Below are 16,056 nucleotides of genomic sequence, written 5' to 3'. Positions count from 1 at the left end.
CTTTTGAGTTTACTGATGAATGTCAAGAGGCATTTCTGAGATTGAAGTCAGCCCTTGTTACAGCACCAGTGATCACAGCTCCTGACTGGTCATTACCTTTTGAACTCATGTGTGATGCTAGCGACTTCGCTATTGGGGCTGTTCTTGGGCAGCGGAAGAACAAAATTTTTCATTCTATTTACTATGCAAGCAAAACATTGGTGGATGCCCAGATTAATTACACTACAACAGAAAAAGAGCTGCTGGCCGTGATCTTTGCCTTTGAAAAATTTCGCTCCTATCTTGTGGGGACTAAAGTTATTGTGTACACGGACCACTCCGCTATCAAGTATTTGATAGCCAAAAAGGATTCTAAACCGAGGCTTATACGTTGGGTTCTCTTGCTGCAAGAATTCGATTTAGAAATCCGAGATAGGAAAGGCACTGAAAATCAAGTAGCGGACCATTTATCAAGGCTGGAATCAAGCGCTTACAGCAGCAATTCAGAGGAAAAATTGCAGATTCAAGACACTTTTCCTGATGAGCAATTGCTGGCTGTGGAACAAGAGGAAGTACCATGGTACGCGGATATCGTGAACTTTTTAGTCGGGGGCGTGTATCCACCAGATTTTACCAAACAGCAGCTCAAAAAGTTCCTACATGATGTCAGATTTTATTGTTGGGATGAACCTTACTTATATAAACAGTGCCCAGATCGAATAATGCGAAGATGTGTCCCAGAAAGTGAAGTTTCCAGCATCCTAGAGAGCTGCCATTCAGCCCCTTATGGTGGTCATTTTGGTGGGCAACGAACTACTGCCAAAATATTTCAGTCAGGATACTATTGGCCTTCTATTTTCAAGGATGCCCATAATTTTGTTCAACATTGTGATCGCTGCCAGCGAGTGGGAAATATCTCCGCTAGGAATGAAATGCCTCTTAATTGCATTTTGGAGGTAGAATTTTTTGACGTGTGGGGTATCGACTTTATGGGTCCCTTCCCGCAATCTTTTGGGAATCTCTACATTCTAGTGGCGGTGGATTATGTATCGAAATGGGTAGAGGCAATTGCTAGTCCGACAAATGATGCTAGAGTGGTTATGAAGTTCCTTCATAAACATGTGTTTACAAGGTTTGGGACACCTAGAGCCTTGATTAGCGATGAGGGAACACACTTTGTGAACAAAGTCTTGGCTGCTCTCTTGGCAAAGTACAGTGTTAAACATAAAATTGCCACTGCCTATCACCCACAGACCAACGGGCAAGCTGAAATATCAAATCGAGAAATTAAAGGCATTTTGGAGAAAGTTGTAAATCCAAGCAGAAAGGATTGGTCCCAGCGCCTAGATGATGCACTTTGGGCTTACCGGACAGCTTATAAAACTCCACTAGGCATGTCCCCTTATCGCCTAGTTTATGGGAAGGCATGTCATCTTCTTGTAGAATTAGAGCATAAGGCGTTTTGGGCGTTGAAGAAGTTAAATTTGGATCTTGTAGTGGCTGGAGAAGCAAGAAAGCTGCAGCTGAATGAATTGGATGAGATGCGGCTGTTTGCTTATGAAAACGCCAAGCTATATAAAGAGAAAACAAAGAGGTGGCATGATCAAAGAATTAAGGAGCGGGTGTTTGAGAAGAACCAGAAGGTCTTGTTGTTTAATTCCAGGTTGAAACTGTTTCCTGGCAAGCTAAAATCCCGTTGGTCGGGCCCCTTCACAGTGACTGAAGTCTACCCTTTTGGAGCTGTTTTAATTCGAGAAGATCAGTCTGGGAGGGAGTTCATAGTTAATGGGCAGCGGTTAAAACACTATTGGGGAGGCGAGGTCAACCGAGAAAAGACCTCGATCTCATTGAAGGATGCTTAAGCAAATTGTAACTCGGGGTGCCTACCAAAAAGAAAAGAGAGGAAAGAACAGAATTGAAATCAGAAAAAAAAATGAGGAACGAAAAATTCAATGGCACCCCATAATAAAAAAAATAAATAAAGAGAAAATAAAAAGAAAAAAAAAAAAATATATCAGATAGGAATAAATGGTTCGGTGGGATTCTGACAGGTGTGTTTTCTGTGCAGGTTAATTCTGGGACGGTTTCTAAGGAACTGGGCGAAAATTGAGTTTGGGAAGCAGAATTAAGTTTGGGGTGGAAAGTGTTGCCCAGTTGCTATAGCAACCACTCAGCAATTCTGGGAAGCAGCTTAATGAGTCGGGGTCAATAATAGCAGTATTGAGGCTTTTTGGTCCGGCAAGTGAAAAACTGGCACGTGCTTGAATAAAGGATTAATGATTAATGAATTAAAGGTGCAATCATTGGGTGCATTCCAATTGTTTTCGGACCAAAAAGCTGTCAGCATTTTTTATTTTTGTGGACCCAGCAGCCCGTGGACTCTCTAATAAGAGATAAAGAAAGGGTCCATTTGACCCTATATTATATTGGGCTCCCAAAATTAGTCAACTGGGCCCCCCTTATAAATTTCAGATGTGACCCTCTTCGGCCGGCCCAATGACCCCACCATTGACCCACAAAGTTCAACCCTACCCCACACCATCTACCACCCCTTCCTCATTCTCACTCAGAGCCGCCTCCACTGAACCAGTCCCTTGCTTCGCACCCAGTCGTGCGCCGACGCCCACGGCCCTGCCGCCCAAACCGACCACCACGTACCTCGTACCTCCCTGATCTAAGCCGCCGTTAGCCCAAGCCTCCATTGCACGAACCAATTCCCATTTCACCATACCTCTACTCCGCACCACACCAGCTCCGTCGCATCAACCCGAGCCAGCCACGAGAACCCCGACCGCATCCCTAAGACCCAGACCACTCACACACGGCCACTGTCGGCAAACCAGGCGGACCGAGCCAGCTGCCCAGTGACGTAAACCCGAGCCCCTTGCCGTACTCAATTGATCTCCACCACTCAGTAAGCCGTTTCCCTTGTTTACTCGTCCCTACATTCGAACCATTCTCTGCCTAACCACCATACACAGCCATTCATTTCCACCATTACCCAGAAATCAACCATCAACCCAGCAATATTCACACCCTCTACCAGAGCCAATTGCGTACCCATTACCCATTTCCCCACATCATTCAACAGAGCTCACCTAACCTTCACCATCCACAAATGCCGAGAGTAAAATCAGTTGCTCACAGAGAGAAAGGCAAAAGGCGACAGTTTAATGAAGTGGTCAAGTTCTTTTGCCCAGTTGCAGAGGCCAAATACAACAATCAAGTCGTTCATCGCGAGTTGTACATGGAACGGGGACTCGTGGCAGATTCAGAGGGCCTCCAAGAGTTACTTGAATGGTTGCAGGCAACAATCACTGAGAGGGGGTGGGCTAAAATTGTTATGACACCGGAACCAGCTCTCACTGAAGTTGTTCGCGAGTTCTACGCGAATTTTTTATCTCAGGAATGGCCCACCGTAGTCACAGTGCGTGAAGTGCCAGTCCAATTTACTGCCGCGGCAATTAATAATCTGTTTGGGCTCGAGACAGGGGCATGCGTGTTTTCCAAGAACCGAGGAGAGATTCGGGGGGATGAATTGGTTGAAGTGATGGAAACTGTCGCTCCAGGTGATGTTTGGGATGTCGATGAACAAGACAACCTGCGGCTTAGACGGACGGATTTAGAGCACGAGCTGAAGTGTCTCTATTCATTTGTGCAGACCACTTTATGCCCAACTTCGCATGATTCCACTGTCAGCAAAGCCCGAGCTTTCATGTTATATTGCATTCGGAAGGGGTTGCAAGTGGATGTTGGCACAGTCCTAGCGCGGGAAATTTTTGAGTGCGCACAGCGGGGCAAAGGGAAGCTGTTTTTACCAGCCACTATTACTGCCTTATGTCGAGATGCTGGTGTACCGGTATGGCCCGAAGAGGGGCTGTTGCAACCTAGAGCAGCAGTGAGTTTTGGCCCGGCCCGAGCATCGAGGACTCATCGTGCCTCTGCCTTCCCCTCAGTGCATGACCCTGCTGCCCCTGCCGACAATACCCTCATGGAGCGGTTTACTCAGTACGAGATGATGCAGCACCAAATGCATCATCGGCAGAACGAACTATGTGACAGAATGCAAGCATTTTGGCAGTACGAGCAGCAAAGAGACGGCATCGTGGAACGTACATTCAAAAAGCTAACTCCCAGGATGATTCCACAGTTTCCACAGTTCCCACAGCAACTCCTCGACCCATGGACGGACTACTCAGCCCCTGCGCCCAATCCGGAGGTTCCCGATGAGGACTCCGAGTAGAGGGGGTTCCCTTTCCTATTCACTATTTTTTTTTTTGTTTTTTTTGTTTTAGTTTCTGTTCTGTGTTATGTTGTTTTAGTTTTATGTTCTGTGTAGGTTCTATTGTTAGTGTTGTGTTTCTGTGTTGTCTTGTTGTTGTTTGTGTGTTTTAGTGTGTCATTGAGAGATTTAAAATATATTCCTATGGCCTAGTGTTCTGCTCGATGATGATACTTTCCATTCGTTCCATTCATGTTGCTGCCTGGTTTTATATGTTGCTTTTGCTTGTTTAGTTGCTGGATATCATGGATGTTTCCTTTTAGTCTCTCCTCAATAGTTTTATACTTTTGTTTTCCCACCATACTTTGAATTTTTCAAATGACTGCTGCATATGTAATTTTAGCATCTAGAATTGGTTAGTGCATTTCCTTGAGGCGAAATCCTAGCTAGACTTATCCCTAAGACATGATTTAGGCCATCTTTGGACGTTTGAGCCTTTCTAGCCTTCCTTATACGAATATTTTCCCTTAGTCACCCAATTTTTGAGCCGATTAGCCTATTTTTGTTGTTCAACCCAATCTTGCATACCCATTACCCCTATAATGCACTTTCCATGCATGTCCCAACTTAATTGCTATCACTTGTCAAGAACCGATTCTTTGCACTAAGTTTGGGGTGAGTGTGGTGAGTGTAGCTTGTGGCGAGCTAATTCATGATTACCATTTTAGCCACATTGGGGACAATGTTGGGTTGTAAGTTTGGGGTGGGGAATTAGCTCACAAGGCATATCATTATATAATATCATATTCTCTTGCTATTTATCATATAGTTTCTCTTTTTGTTGTGAATTTGTGTAGTTCTAAAAAAAAAAAAAAAAAAAAAAGATCAAAAGAAACAATAGCAAGAGAATTACAGTACAATAACATGTCCTTGTGAGTAGAAATAATTATAGGGAAGTGAATCTAGAGAGATAAATCATGAGGGAGAGGCTCGGTTTTTGACAAGTGAGGTGGTTAGGTTTTAAGCTAGTTAAAAGACGTCCTTTACCATACCCTAGCCCAAGCCTTACATTACAAGCTTAGTAAAGTCCTATTGATCAAGGGGATAAGTTTAGACTACATTAGTGGAGAGGAGTGCACTAATCCAACATATGGAGCTATAATGAATGTCAAAATCAAAGGGTAGTTGTAGAGAAATTCAAGGTTTTGGTGGGATGCAATTGTATACACTATTGATTAGGTGACTTTGAGGAGATATTAGTGATATCCAGTGAGCTAAAATTGAAAGGGCAGCATATACGGTTAAGGCAGAAACATTTCTCTATTCCACTTAATTCCATTTTTCTGAGAGCATCATGTTCACTAGGCCATTTTGAATCTTTTGAATCTCTCATCTGTTATTGGTGTGTTGTGTGTTGTTTATTGTGTTTACTGTTGTGTCATCATTACTCGAGGACGAGCAATAGGTCAAGTTTGGGGTGTTGATAACTCTAGGATTTAGAGTTATTTTTATAATCTTTGAACTTGCTTTTCAAAATTAAAAAGAGTAATGAACCCTTATTTCATGTAATTTTGTCAGTTTTAGTGTGTTATTCTAGGTAGTGAGTTTGGGTAAGAGTTAGGTTTGTATTGTAATATTTTTTCAGTGTTTTTATGTAAATTACTGTGTTTTGTTAATCAGGAAAGGAAGCTTACAAAGCAGGAGCTGAGGGAACTGTGAATCAAAGGGAAATGTTGCTGAAAAGGGGAGGATGCTAACTCAACAATGCTGTAGCAGTCAGTCTTAGAAATTAAACTGAAGCTAGAGAAAAAGGACTTCGTGGAAAAAATACTCCAGCTGGATTAAATGAAGTAGAAAGGTGGCAAGTGTACTGAGTACTGAGTCAGCTGAGTATGTGGGACAAAGTACATGTAGGCAAGTGATCTGGATTGTCCAATTAGGGTAAAGGAAAGTACCCTAGAATTAAAGGGAGCAGCCGTATTAGTTTGATTTGGCCACCATTTTTAGAAGGAGAGAGAACTTCTGGCCAAGTACAGAGAAGGTTTCAGGGAGAAGATTTGAGAAGAGTACGACCAAAAGAGAAGAAAGAAGGCTGATGCCATGAGGAGGATTTGAGCTCACAACTCATTCTTCCTACACCATTTTTTTCTCTTTGTATTAATTTCATCTAATTTCTGCAAACTCCATGGATTACTTCTATATTATTTTCATGTTTAAGTTTGCAACTATGAACTAATTTCTTAAGGGTTTGGGTGATTATGAACTCTCAAGTATGAACTCAATATACAAATGCAATGGCTAAGTGATTATGTCTATGTTCAATTGAATGTGCTTTACTGTTATTGAATGTTAATTATTGGCCATTTTTAGCATGTACTAAGCTAGATCTAACTTGGAAAAGGGAAGTCTAGCTGAACCCATTCAATTGATGCAAGAGATTCATCTAGTTTTAGGTGATTGTGAGTAGTAGAATAGGAATGTTTTGCTACCTTGCATAACGTAAGATTTGATGCTTAATTGAATGTTTATAATCTGATTTCATGCAGGAATGTATAGAAGGGGAGTATAGACATTAGATTGCACGTTTTGGGAAAAACTTGCTGGGTTTTACGAAATTTGTTAACACTGTCATAATTGCTAACCCATTGCTGAGCCATTGCTGTAACAACTGGAACGAACCGAGGGAAATTAATCACCCGAACCCATTTTTCTTATATCTGAAAACCACCCAGTATTTTGTCATTTTAATCTCTGATTTTTGGTTTAATTCCTCTGTTTGTCTACAATTATTTTCAGAGTTAATTACCCACTCTTTCCTTTGTTTTGGTTACTATTTTATAAGTTGTTTTTTGGTTGATTTTACATTAATTTAGTTAAAAAGTCCCTGTGGATACGAACTTTGACGCTTTGTCACTGTATTACTTGTTGCCGATTGTGTATACTTGCACATGTTTTAAACGTTAGAAAATTGTTGTTGTGAGAGGGGGTAGTCGGCTCAGAATATCCTGGATTTGCTGACCAGCTGCTGCTAACTGGCTCCTCAGCTGAACATTCTCCATCTCCACCGCAGAATAATAACATGGATTCGGATTAGGCGGCCGGGGTGCTGAACTACCAGTGTCGTCTTGGCCAGCCGGCTGCTTTCCCAGCCTCTGCTGGACTTCAGGAGCTTGCTCATCAGGGATGGCAACCTGGTGGGCCTCCTGCCCATCATGCTGTTCTGTCTCGTTACCATGCCTGGATCGAGTGGTCACCATAGTTGGATGTCTGCGGTAGTACTAATCGAACTTGCTCTCAATGAAAGCACCAAACTGTTGACGCGGTTCTTCGGCAACAGGTAATTAAGAGAAGAAGAGAAAGAGATTAGCACTCAAGATAGAACCGTCACAGATATGAAATCTTATATATTGAACTAGGTGACTCAAGACACGTTTTTAAGTGGTTCAAAGGTTAAAATCCTTCTACTCCACTAGTCAATATTATTCATCCTCTCTGGGTATTTGATTTACAAAGTATATAGTCCTTCAAAGACTATTTTTTCCACCCTCTATCAACTCCCAGGGTCTCCATATTTATAGGAGAAGGCACCTGGAAGTTGGTAGGGAGGTCATCCCGTGACCTTACCATTTGTCATATCCACTCTGTGGCATTCATGATTAATTCCTAAACCTGACACATAAGTGTGGTCTAATCAGCATGGAAGGATATAATGGGCCGCACGGCCCAACCCATCCGTGGGTGTCTGACACGCACGTTCCTACTGCGTGTCCGAGAAGTCAATGGGATATCAGACACGTGATGTCAGATATATGCACGTTTATCTTGCGTGCGTTGATTTCATAAAGGCTCAGAGCTTCCTGGGCTCCTCGCGACACGAACAGCTCGTATTCCGAGCTGTTCTCCTGGCGTGGCCTTCAGATGCCCCTCTCGAGCTGAGAAGATCTGCTCTGGAAATAGGATCTTCGTCCGGTGGGCACCTCAGACTAAACCTGATTAGTCCGAGGCTCGTCCTGCTAACCAGCCCGTGGGAAAATCAGGGCGTACACTATTTATTGTGATTTTTAAAGAAATTAAATAATGGCTGAAAGTTTGGTTTAAAAGGTTTAAAAAATGATTATTTAAATTGTCACATATGGATTTATGTTACATAAAACTAAGTCTTAAATAATTTAAATAAAAAAATATTTTTCCCACACTTAAAAATATATTTTCTCACACCATTTATGTGACACAATTAACCAATGTTAAAATTTGTTTTTTCTAAAGAAACATATTAAAAATAGGTATTTTAATTAATTCCAAGCTTTTTGGTTAATTCTTGTAACTTGAGATTAATAAATGAAATTGTCACATATTTTATTTTTAAGCTAAATCAAATTATTTTATAAAATAAAATGATGTTTTGAGAAATTTATTCAACTTAGAAATTTTAAGAAAAACAAAGCATGTTATATGTCTATTAATTTTAAAACAATAAAAGTAAGAAATGTAGAATTATTGTTTTTTAAAAACATTGCAATTACGTAATGTTCCCACGTATGCATGTTACATGCAAATCTACTTTTACGTCCAAAATTATGTTTATTATTCAACTATGGGAATTTTATAAAAATATCATGCATGTAAAATAGGTAAAATGAGCATTATTATTTTATGACTTTATGTGTAGTTAAGAATAATTGCGTGTTATGTGTAACTGTTATTATGTGTGCATGACCCATGCACACATGAGTTGTATGGATGGGAAAAATAGTAATTTTATGAACCTAAGAAATGTTGTTTTGATTATGGTACATGCTCGTTGAAAGATTGTGAAAATTTCTTAGCTTGGACCTGAGGTAAGGAAGTTAGATAGATTCTATGATTTTATGCTATGAATGGTAAGACTGTTGTATGAATGAATTGTTATGAATTATGAGTGCCATAATGTGATGATATGTTAAATATGATATGTTTATGGATGTTAGACACATCAAACGAGTTACTATAGATATAAAGACGTAACTCCTAGGGCGGACGCGCCGAGGTTATTCAAGGACCAGAGACTCTTGTTTACCTCATAGGGTGACATGGACAACTAGCGAGCCATGCTCATCATGTATGCTGTATGAATATGATTAGGGTGACATGGACAACTAGCGAGCCATGCTCATCATGTATGTTGTATGAATGTGATATGATGATATGTACGATTTCGTTTTGATATGCTATGATGATATGTTACGAAAATGTTATGATATGCCATGATGTTTTAGATGAACGTTAGTGTTTGTATTTGTTGTATTCTTACTTGCTTATTGTTTGTACTTCCTTACTGGGCTTTTAGCTCACCCCCTTACTTTCCTTCCAGGTAGCAATAGGATTTCTTTATGGCACTCGTGGTGACGTGAGGAGTTCTATCATCGTGGGGTGTATGGCGTGGGGTAATCCTATGGACGGAAAAACGATCATCTTAGAACGCCATTTAAATTATGTTTTGTTTTAAGAGACTTTCCTAATTATTAGTGGGACTCAGTTATTTTATTTTTTGTTTCCTTTGAACTTTGCATAAAAGTTCATGTTTTCTTTTAAAACTAATGGCGCCAACTTGCATGGTTTTAAGCAAGTCCCCACTGAGACCTTGATAATAAGCGATTTTCTTTTATAAACAATGTTATGTGAATGTTTTATAAGTATTAGTTTAGGGCGTTCTTTACAAAAATTATTTGCAAAAAGCTCATGTGGAGAAGTGCTCTAGAGATATGTGTAATTGTTTAGAAAAAAAATTGGGTTTTTATTCAATTTGGATGATGGTTTATGGGAAATTTTTGAAATGGGTTTGATGGATTTTGACAGTTGATTGAATCATTGATAAATCATGTGGATTTATCAGAGGCAATGCAGCTGTGAAGGGTTCCATCCCAACTCAAACATGTTCCCAAAATATAATTACTTAACCCCTCCCTTGAAAAAAGAAAAAGAAAAAAAAAAGATTCAAAATATTTCAGAGCAATAATTTTAGTTGTGAGAGAGTTTGTAATTCATAAAAAAAATGAGGTCATAATTTCTGTATATTATATCTTAAGAGTTCCAAGGCTAATTAGGACATGTTTACACACTTAGGAAAGGATACGCAGACTTCTATTGTTGTCACTGGATGACTCTTATAGAAAATGTGCACTGCAATTAGTATGGCTATTACAACGATTGCACTTCAAGATTGGCCAGAGGATTGGCCTGACTTGTTGCCATTTCTCCTGAAGTTAATTAATGACCAGACAAATAGGGATGGAGGTAAGTATTCCGTCATTTTTCTTACTGACCTTTGTTTATGTGGTTTTAAATACAATAATTTTCTACTACTTGGTCTATGTTAATGCTTTTTAAATTTTAAATATTTGCTTTGAGAACATATATTAATCTCTCAGGATTTGAAGTTTTACTATGAGGTTGTTGTCACATTCTCCTTAAAATCATTTTGAAAGAAATTGATAAGGTTCCTTAGTTACATGATTTGGCCAAGTCAAAGTACTTGGTGGCCTTAATTATTGCATCAATATAAGCTTTGGCTTGAATCAGGAAGCTCAAAAATGCATCACATGTCATATACTGTGATTTTAATTTCTGTTTTTAACATACACATCATCTATTAGGCTTGTCTAGCAACAACTGGTGCTGAGCTGTCTTGTTTGTTGTTTTTCTATTATTACAACTTCTATTACATTGACAACAATAACCTCTAAGTGTGTACTATATTATGACAATTTTAAATCTAGGCTATTAGGGATTTTAACTTGCTCAAGTGTTGCAAGTTATTGTTTGTTATTTGTTTCATATTTAAGAGTTTTATGGCTTTTACATATGAAAGATGCATGATTTGCTTCTAAATGTTGTAGATCATGGAGCTTTGAGGTGCTTGGCTCTTCTCTCTGATGACTTGGACGATAAAGTGATGCCCACATTAGTAGCTGTTTTGTTCCCATGCTTTCTTACTATTGTTTTATCCACTCAGGTTTGTTTGTGTTATATTTTGGTTCCCATTTTGGCAGCTCTTTAGAATCATATATTGAGTGTATTTTGATGTTTTTTAATTTTAATTTTAATTTATTTTTTAAGGGGTGTTATTTAAGGAAATTCGAAATAAGCATAAATACCCCTTTCCATAAATACACCAAATACCTCTTTCCATAACATATGAATATAATAGTATTGAAAAAGTATTATGATACATCAAATATTGGTAGATGTAATTTGGTGAGAACTTACTCATGACTTATCCGTATGGTGTTGGACTTGTAATAAATGACACGGCAAGTAAACTAAAGCAAACATTGGTAGACATAATCTGGCAAACAATCAGATAATAAACTATCGATGTGACCCTTCTGAAAAAGTGGTTGGTTTTGATTGGAATTGCCACTGGTGCTCCTGGGGTATGTTCTTATATATTGTAACATCATTTAGTAGATTGATACTCATATGCAGATATGCTTTATGTATAGATTTTTCATAGGGAAATCCTCATCAAGCCAATATATTTGATGATCTTGGTATTTATATGTTACATTTGTAATGATGTAATCCATGTAGTTGGAATAGAAGGGACTGCTTCTCCTGTAACTAGTTACTGCCAAAGAGCCTTGTCCAAATGGTCCTTTTGAATTTTCCTGTAACATGCTTTAATACCTTATTGATTGCTTGGCAGGCTCTGAGCTTTAATTTTCCTATTTCTTGTACTTGATTTATTTATCTGCTCTGTTTGCAGAGGCAAATTTTGGTTAAAGGGAATATGCAACTCTTTTCAGTGGAACAATAGAGAAGTCAAGCTCTGGAAGCTCATGCTGCTGCTTTTGCACAATTTAAAGTGCGTAAATTAACTTCTCCCTCTCTTTATCTCTCTTAATTCTCTTGCTTTTGATCACACTTGGTATGCATATCATATATGCATATTTGTTGATTGATTGTCGAATTTATACAGGTTCCAGGGAATGAGAATCCTTCTACTCTCATTTCCTTTGCAACAAAGACTTTTAATGCTGGCCAAATTACATAAAAGTTGCATGTTATAGAGCTTGGTGCCCAACCAGGTTAGCTTAGTATTATTTAATTCACCCCCTTTATTAAGGTTTGTGAGCTCCTGGTTAAGCAACACCACAACCCGAGCCCCAATTTCGTTCCACCACTACCGAGCTGCTCCTTTGTAGATCTTTCTGGGTAATATTTTTATGTACCTTGGATTGGTTCAGTTGCATTTGTGAATTGTTCCTCTTGAGTTGCCATCTTTGGTTAATTCTATTATGTATTGTGGAAATATTGCTCCTGTCTTGATCTTTGAGTGTAGCATTGTGATTTTGGGGAAATTACACAGGGGTCTATTGTTGATGATGCTGCATATGAAGAGCTTCCTACAGGGGAGCAGATATGTCCTGAGAGGCACACCAATATAATTTCAAGTATGTCATTTTAAGTTCAGTAAAGAAAAAAAAATTCATCTTTGAATTGTTATAAACTTAGTTCTTTTCATACATACAGTATTATATACGTGGCTTCTTATTTTTTGGGCTGAGCAAGGGTATTGTCTATTTTGGCTCCACTGGATGGCTGGACAATTATGTTCGACTGCCAAAATGGTGCACTTGTATTTGGGCTATACTGACCCACTGAAATGTGTACCAATGTAGTCTCACCCTGACACTGCTATTTTTTTATTCTTTTTTCTATAGGGGTATGTACTATGTATTATCATTGAGGTTGTGTAAATATGACTACTTTTATTTTCTTTTCATATTAAAATTTTATTATAAACCATTTTTCAAATATGTACTTTCAAATTTGTTTTAAACCATTGAGATGTAGGTTTGATGTTAAATAATAATAAGAGAGTGATTAAATGTCATTTCAATAAAATGACATATTTTGAACTAATCTCTGCTTCTCTATGGAGTAAAATATACAGTGAGGCAGAGCTTATTCTATCTTCATCTGTCCTACAGTTGTTGCATCTGCTGATCATTCCTCTTTCATGTTGTATCTATTAATTCGTATCTCGACTGTGTTTTCTTTTACCAGGAACATTCTTTGGTTGGATGAATCCCCTTATGCAGCGTGCATATCAAAGACCAATAACAGAGAAGGAAGTGTGGAAGTTAGATACTTGGGATAGAATAGAAACACTGAATGCTAAGTATGCAGTCATTCGTACCTTATAGTTTCTTGTCAATAGAATTTAACTGATAAAGGTTACATCATTATTTTTATACCTTTTGCAGGTTCCAAGAATGTTGGGTTAAAGAATCTCAGAAGCCAAAGCCATGGCTGTTAAAAGCATTAAACAGTAGCCTTGGAGGAAGGTAAGCATACATACAAATATGCATTTGTATTATAGACTTTATAAGGAATAGACAATATTATTAAGTACATGGCTGGAATGGAATTGCATTAGTTGCTATGTTAACTTGAGTTTCTTATGATACTTTTTGTACACGCGTCTAATTCCCTTTTACTTTTTCTGTCTCTTGTTACTTTTTTATATAGGTTTTGGTGGGGAGGCTTTTGGAAGGTATTGAATTTATTTATTTAGTTTTTTCCCCTATCTTGTCTCATTAGTTCTCAGGCAAACTTCCATTAAGCTTTTTTAAATTGTTCATGGATTAGCAAATAATTCATTTGTAAGGTGCATACTGCATACCTAGACTTTAAAAGTGTATACTATAGACATTCGTTTTGCATTAAAAAAGAGCATTACAGAACTTTTTATGATCTGCTGTTGGCTGTGGCTTTTTTGCTGTTGTGGATATACTCGAGTCTCCATTGCCCCTTTTTTTTTATGCACTACCATTCTAACTTTGGCCCTTTTAACTTTCAAGTGTCTCATTTTACCATTCTAATCATGTTTTGGCCCCTTATTTTATTGTTGACAAAAAAAATTAGGTTTGGGGTAGTGACAATTCATATTTTTGTCATACTTACAGTATAATAAAAGGCCATGTGACCTTTTTCAAAAAAAAAAAAGTATAGTGTTTGGTTTCTTTGTTTGCTTTGGTGTAGTTGTGAATTCATTATTTTGCATGTGGTGTCCTCTCTTGGAAATAATTTCCATAGAATTTTTCTTGAAGTAATTTGTGATGCTAGATAATAACAATGAAATATTTCTTTGTTTATTTTGCAGATGTGACAAGCGAAATAGAAAATGATACTTAATTTTGAAGGCTTTGTGTTGGGCAGCTGTAGAATGTTTTGCGCTGAAAGTAGTAACTTTTCAATATATTGAATATTTAAGACTACTTGAGTACTTAAAGAATATTTTGTTGTTGATGGCAGTGTTGAATGTTTTAAACTAATTTGTGGATTGTTAATACAATGTTGAATGTTTTTACTTTTTGTTATTTGAAAATCAAGTTCATTTGATGATGCTAGTATATATTAGAAAGTTAATTTTAATTATATAAATAAAAAATAAAAATATAATAGAATAAATTAGTGTTATATAAGTGAATATATAATGAGAATTTAAACTTATCTAAATATTAAAATAATATGAAAAATATGTTATAATATCTATTACAATAACACTTTTTATAAGTAAAGAATTTTGTTATGCAAACTTCATTATATAACACAAAAAATGTGTTATACTAAAGTGTAGTATAACACAAAAAATGTGTTATACTAAAGTATAGTATAACACAAATTTATAAGTATTGAAATGTGTTATATAATTGACTATAAATAATATAATTAAACACTTATCTATTTATTAAAATAACACAGAAAGTGTGTTATCGTTGACAGTATAATAACACATCTGTGTAACAATGATAAAGTGTTATGTAGAGTACCCTAACTTACGATAACATAGTCGGTCTTAACACATCAAAAAGTGTTATGGTATGTTTTGATAACATATTTTTGGTGTTATTAAAAGCCTTTTTTCTTGTAGTGTAGATGTTTTCCAATATTTTATAGGTATTAGTGTACTATCCATTACTACGGAACTACATCTTGTGTTAATAAAATAGATTATTTCTATTTTTATATCTTTATGGATGAATAATCATTTTATTTTTAGATTGTATAGATTACTAGAATTACAAACTAAAGGTATAACATCTATTAGTTCAGTTTGCTTTTCTTGATTATTTATGGTATTATTAATTTGTTGATAATTTATTATTTCTTCTTCTAATTGTGCTACTCTATTTTCAAGTGTTCTAATTCTTTCTTCTATTATTAAATTTTCATTAATTTTATTAACTTGACTGACTTCTCCTATATTAGTTTGATATAAATTGTTAATACATTTAATGCACAATTTTTCAAAACAGTTACTACATTTTGCTCGTTTACTATAGTTGGGGTAGAATTTACAATTACTACAGGCTCTTTCTAAGCTTCCCTTATTTGTTTCCCAGTTATGTATACATTCTTCAATATCCATAAATTCATTTAATATCTCATATTCTGGATTTATATTAACAGGGTATTCTTCTTCATCTGAACTATTATTTTGTTCTTCTATAATTTGGTCTAGGTCTATTTCTTTTATACTATAAATACTTTCTGTATCAGACATATCGCCTTCAACATTAAGGAAATCCATATTAAATTGTTCTACTAACATTGTTTCTCTACTAAAATTATTATTTTTCTTTCTACAACTAGTAGAGACGTGTCCTATCTCTCCACAAGAAAAACATGTTATTTTATTTCAATAATCTCGTTTATCATTATATCTTCTTACATGTCTACCTTTTGAAGAAAATGTCTTTTAGCGTTACTTCGTCTTAATTGATAATACTTTTTATTTCCTTTATATTTTTTATTATGTCTTGGTTTATACTCTCTATCTTTTATTCCATATTGTTGTGGAGTAAATA

General features: G+C 36.8%; 1 long non-coding RNA gene across 1 annotated transcript; it reads left to right on the top strand.

Moving 5' to 3' along the window:
• Positions 1–12,390: 12,390 nt before the first annotated feature.
• LOC133821085 (uncharacterized) lies at positions 12,391–14,380 on the top strand. The gene is made up of 5 exons (XR_009887304.1): positions 12,391–12,633; positions 13,250–13,364; positions 13,450–13,530; positions 13,715–13,739; positions 14,349–14,380. It is a non-coding gene; the product is annotated as an uncharacterized LOC133821085 (long non-coding RNA).
• Positions 14,381–16,056: the final 1,676 nt, after the last annotated feature.

Source organism: Humulus lupulus, chromosome 3 (assembly GCF_963169125.1).
Source record: "Humulus lupulus chromosome 3, drHumLupu1.1, whole genome shotgun sequence".
In the NCBI taxonomy this organism is placed as follows: domain Eukaryota; kingdom Viridiplantae; phylum Streptophyta; class Magnoliopsida; order Rosales; family Cannabaceae; genus Humulus; species Humulus lupulus.
Note: the sequence above shows the minus strand (reverse complement) of the source record. Positions and strands in the feature narration are given on the sequence as shown.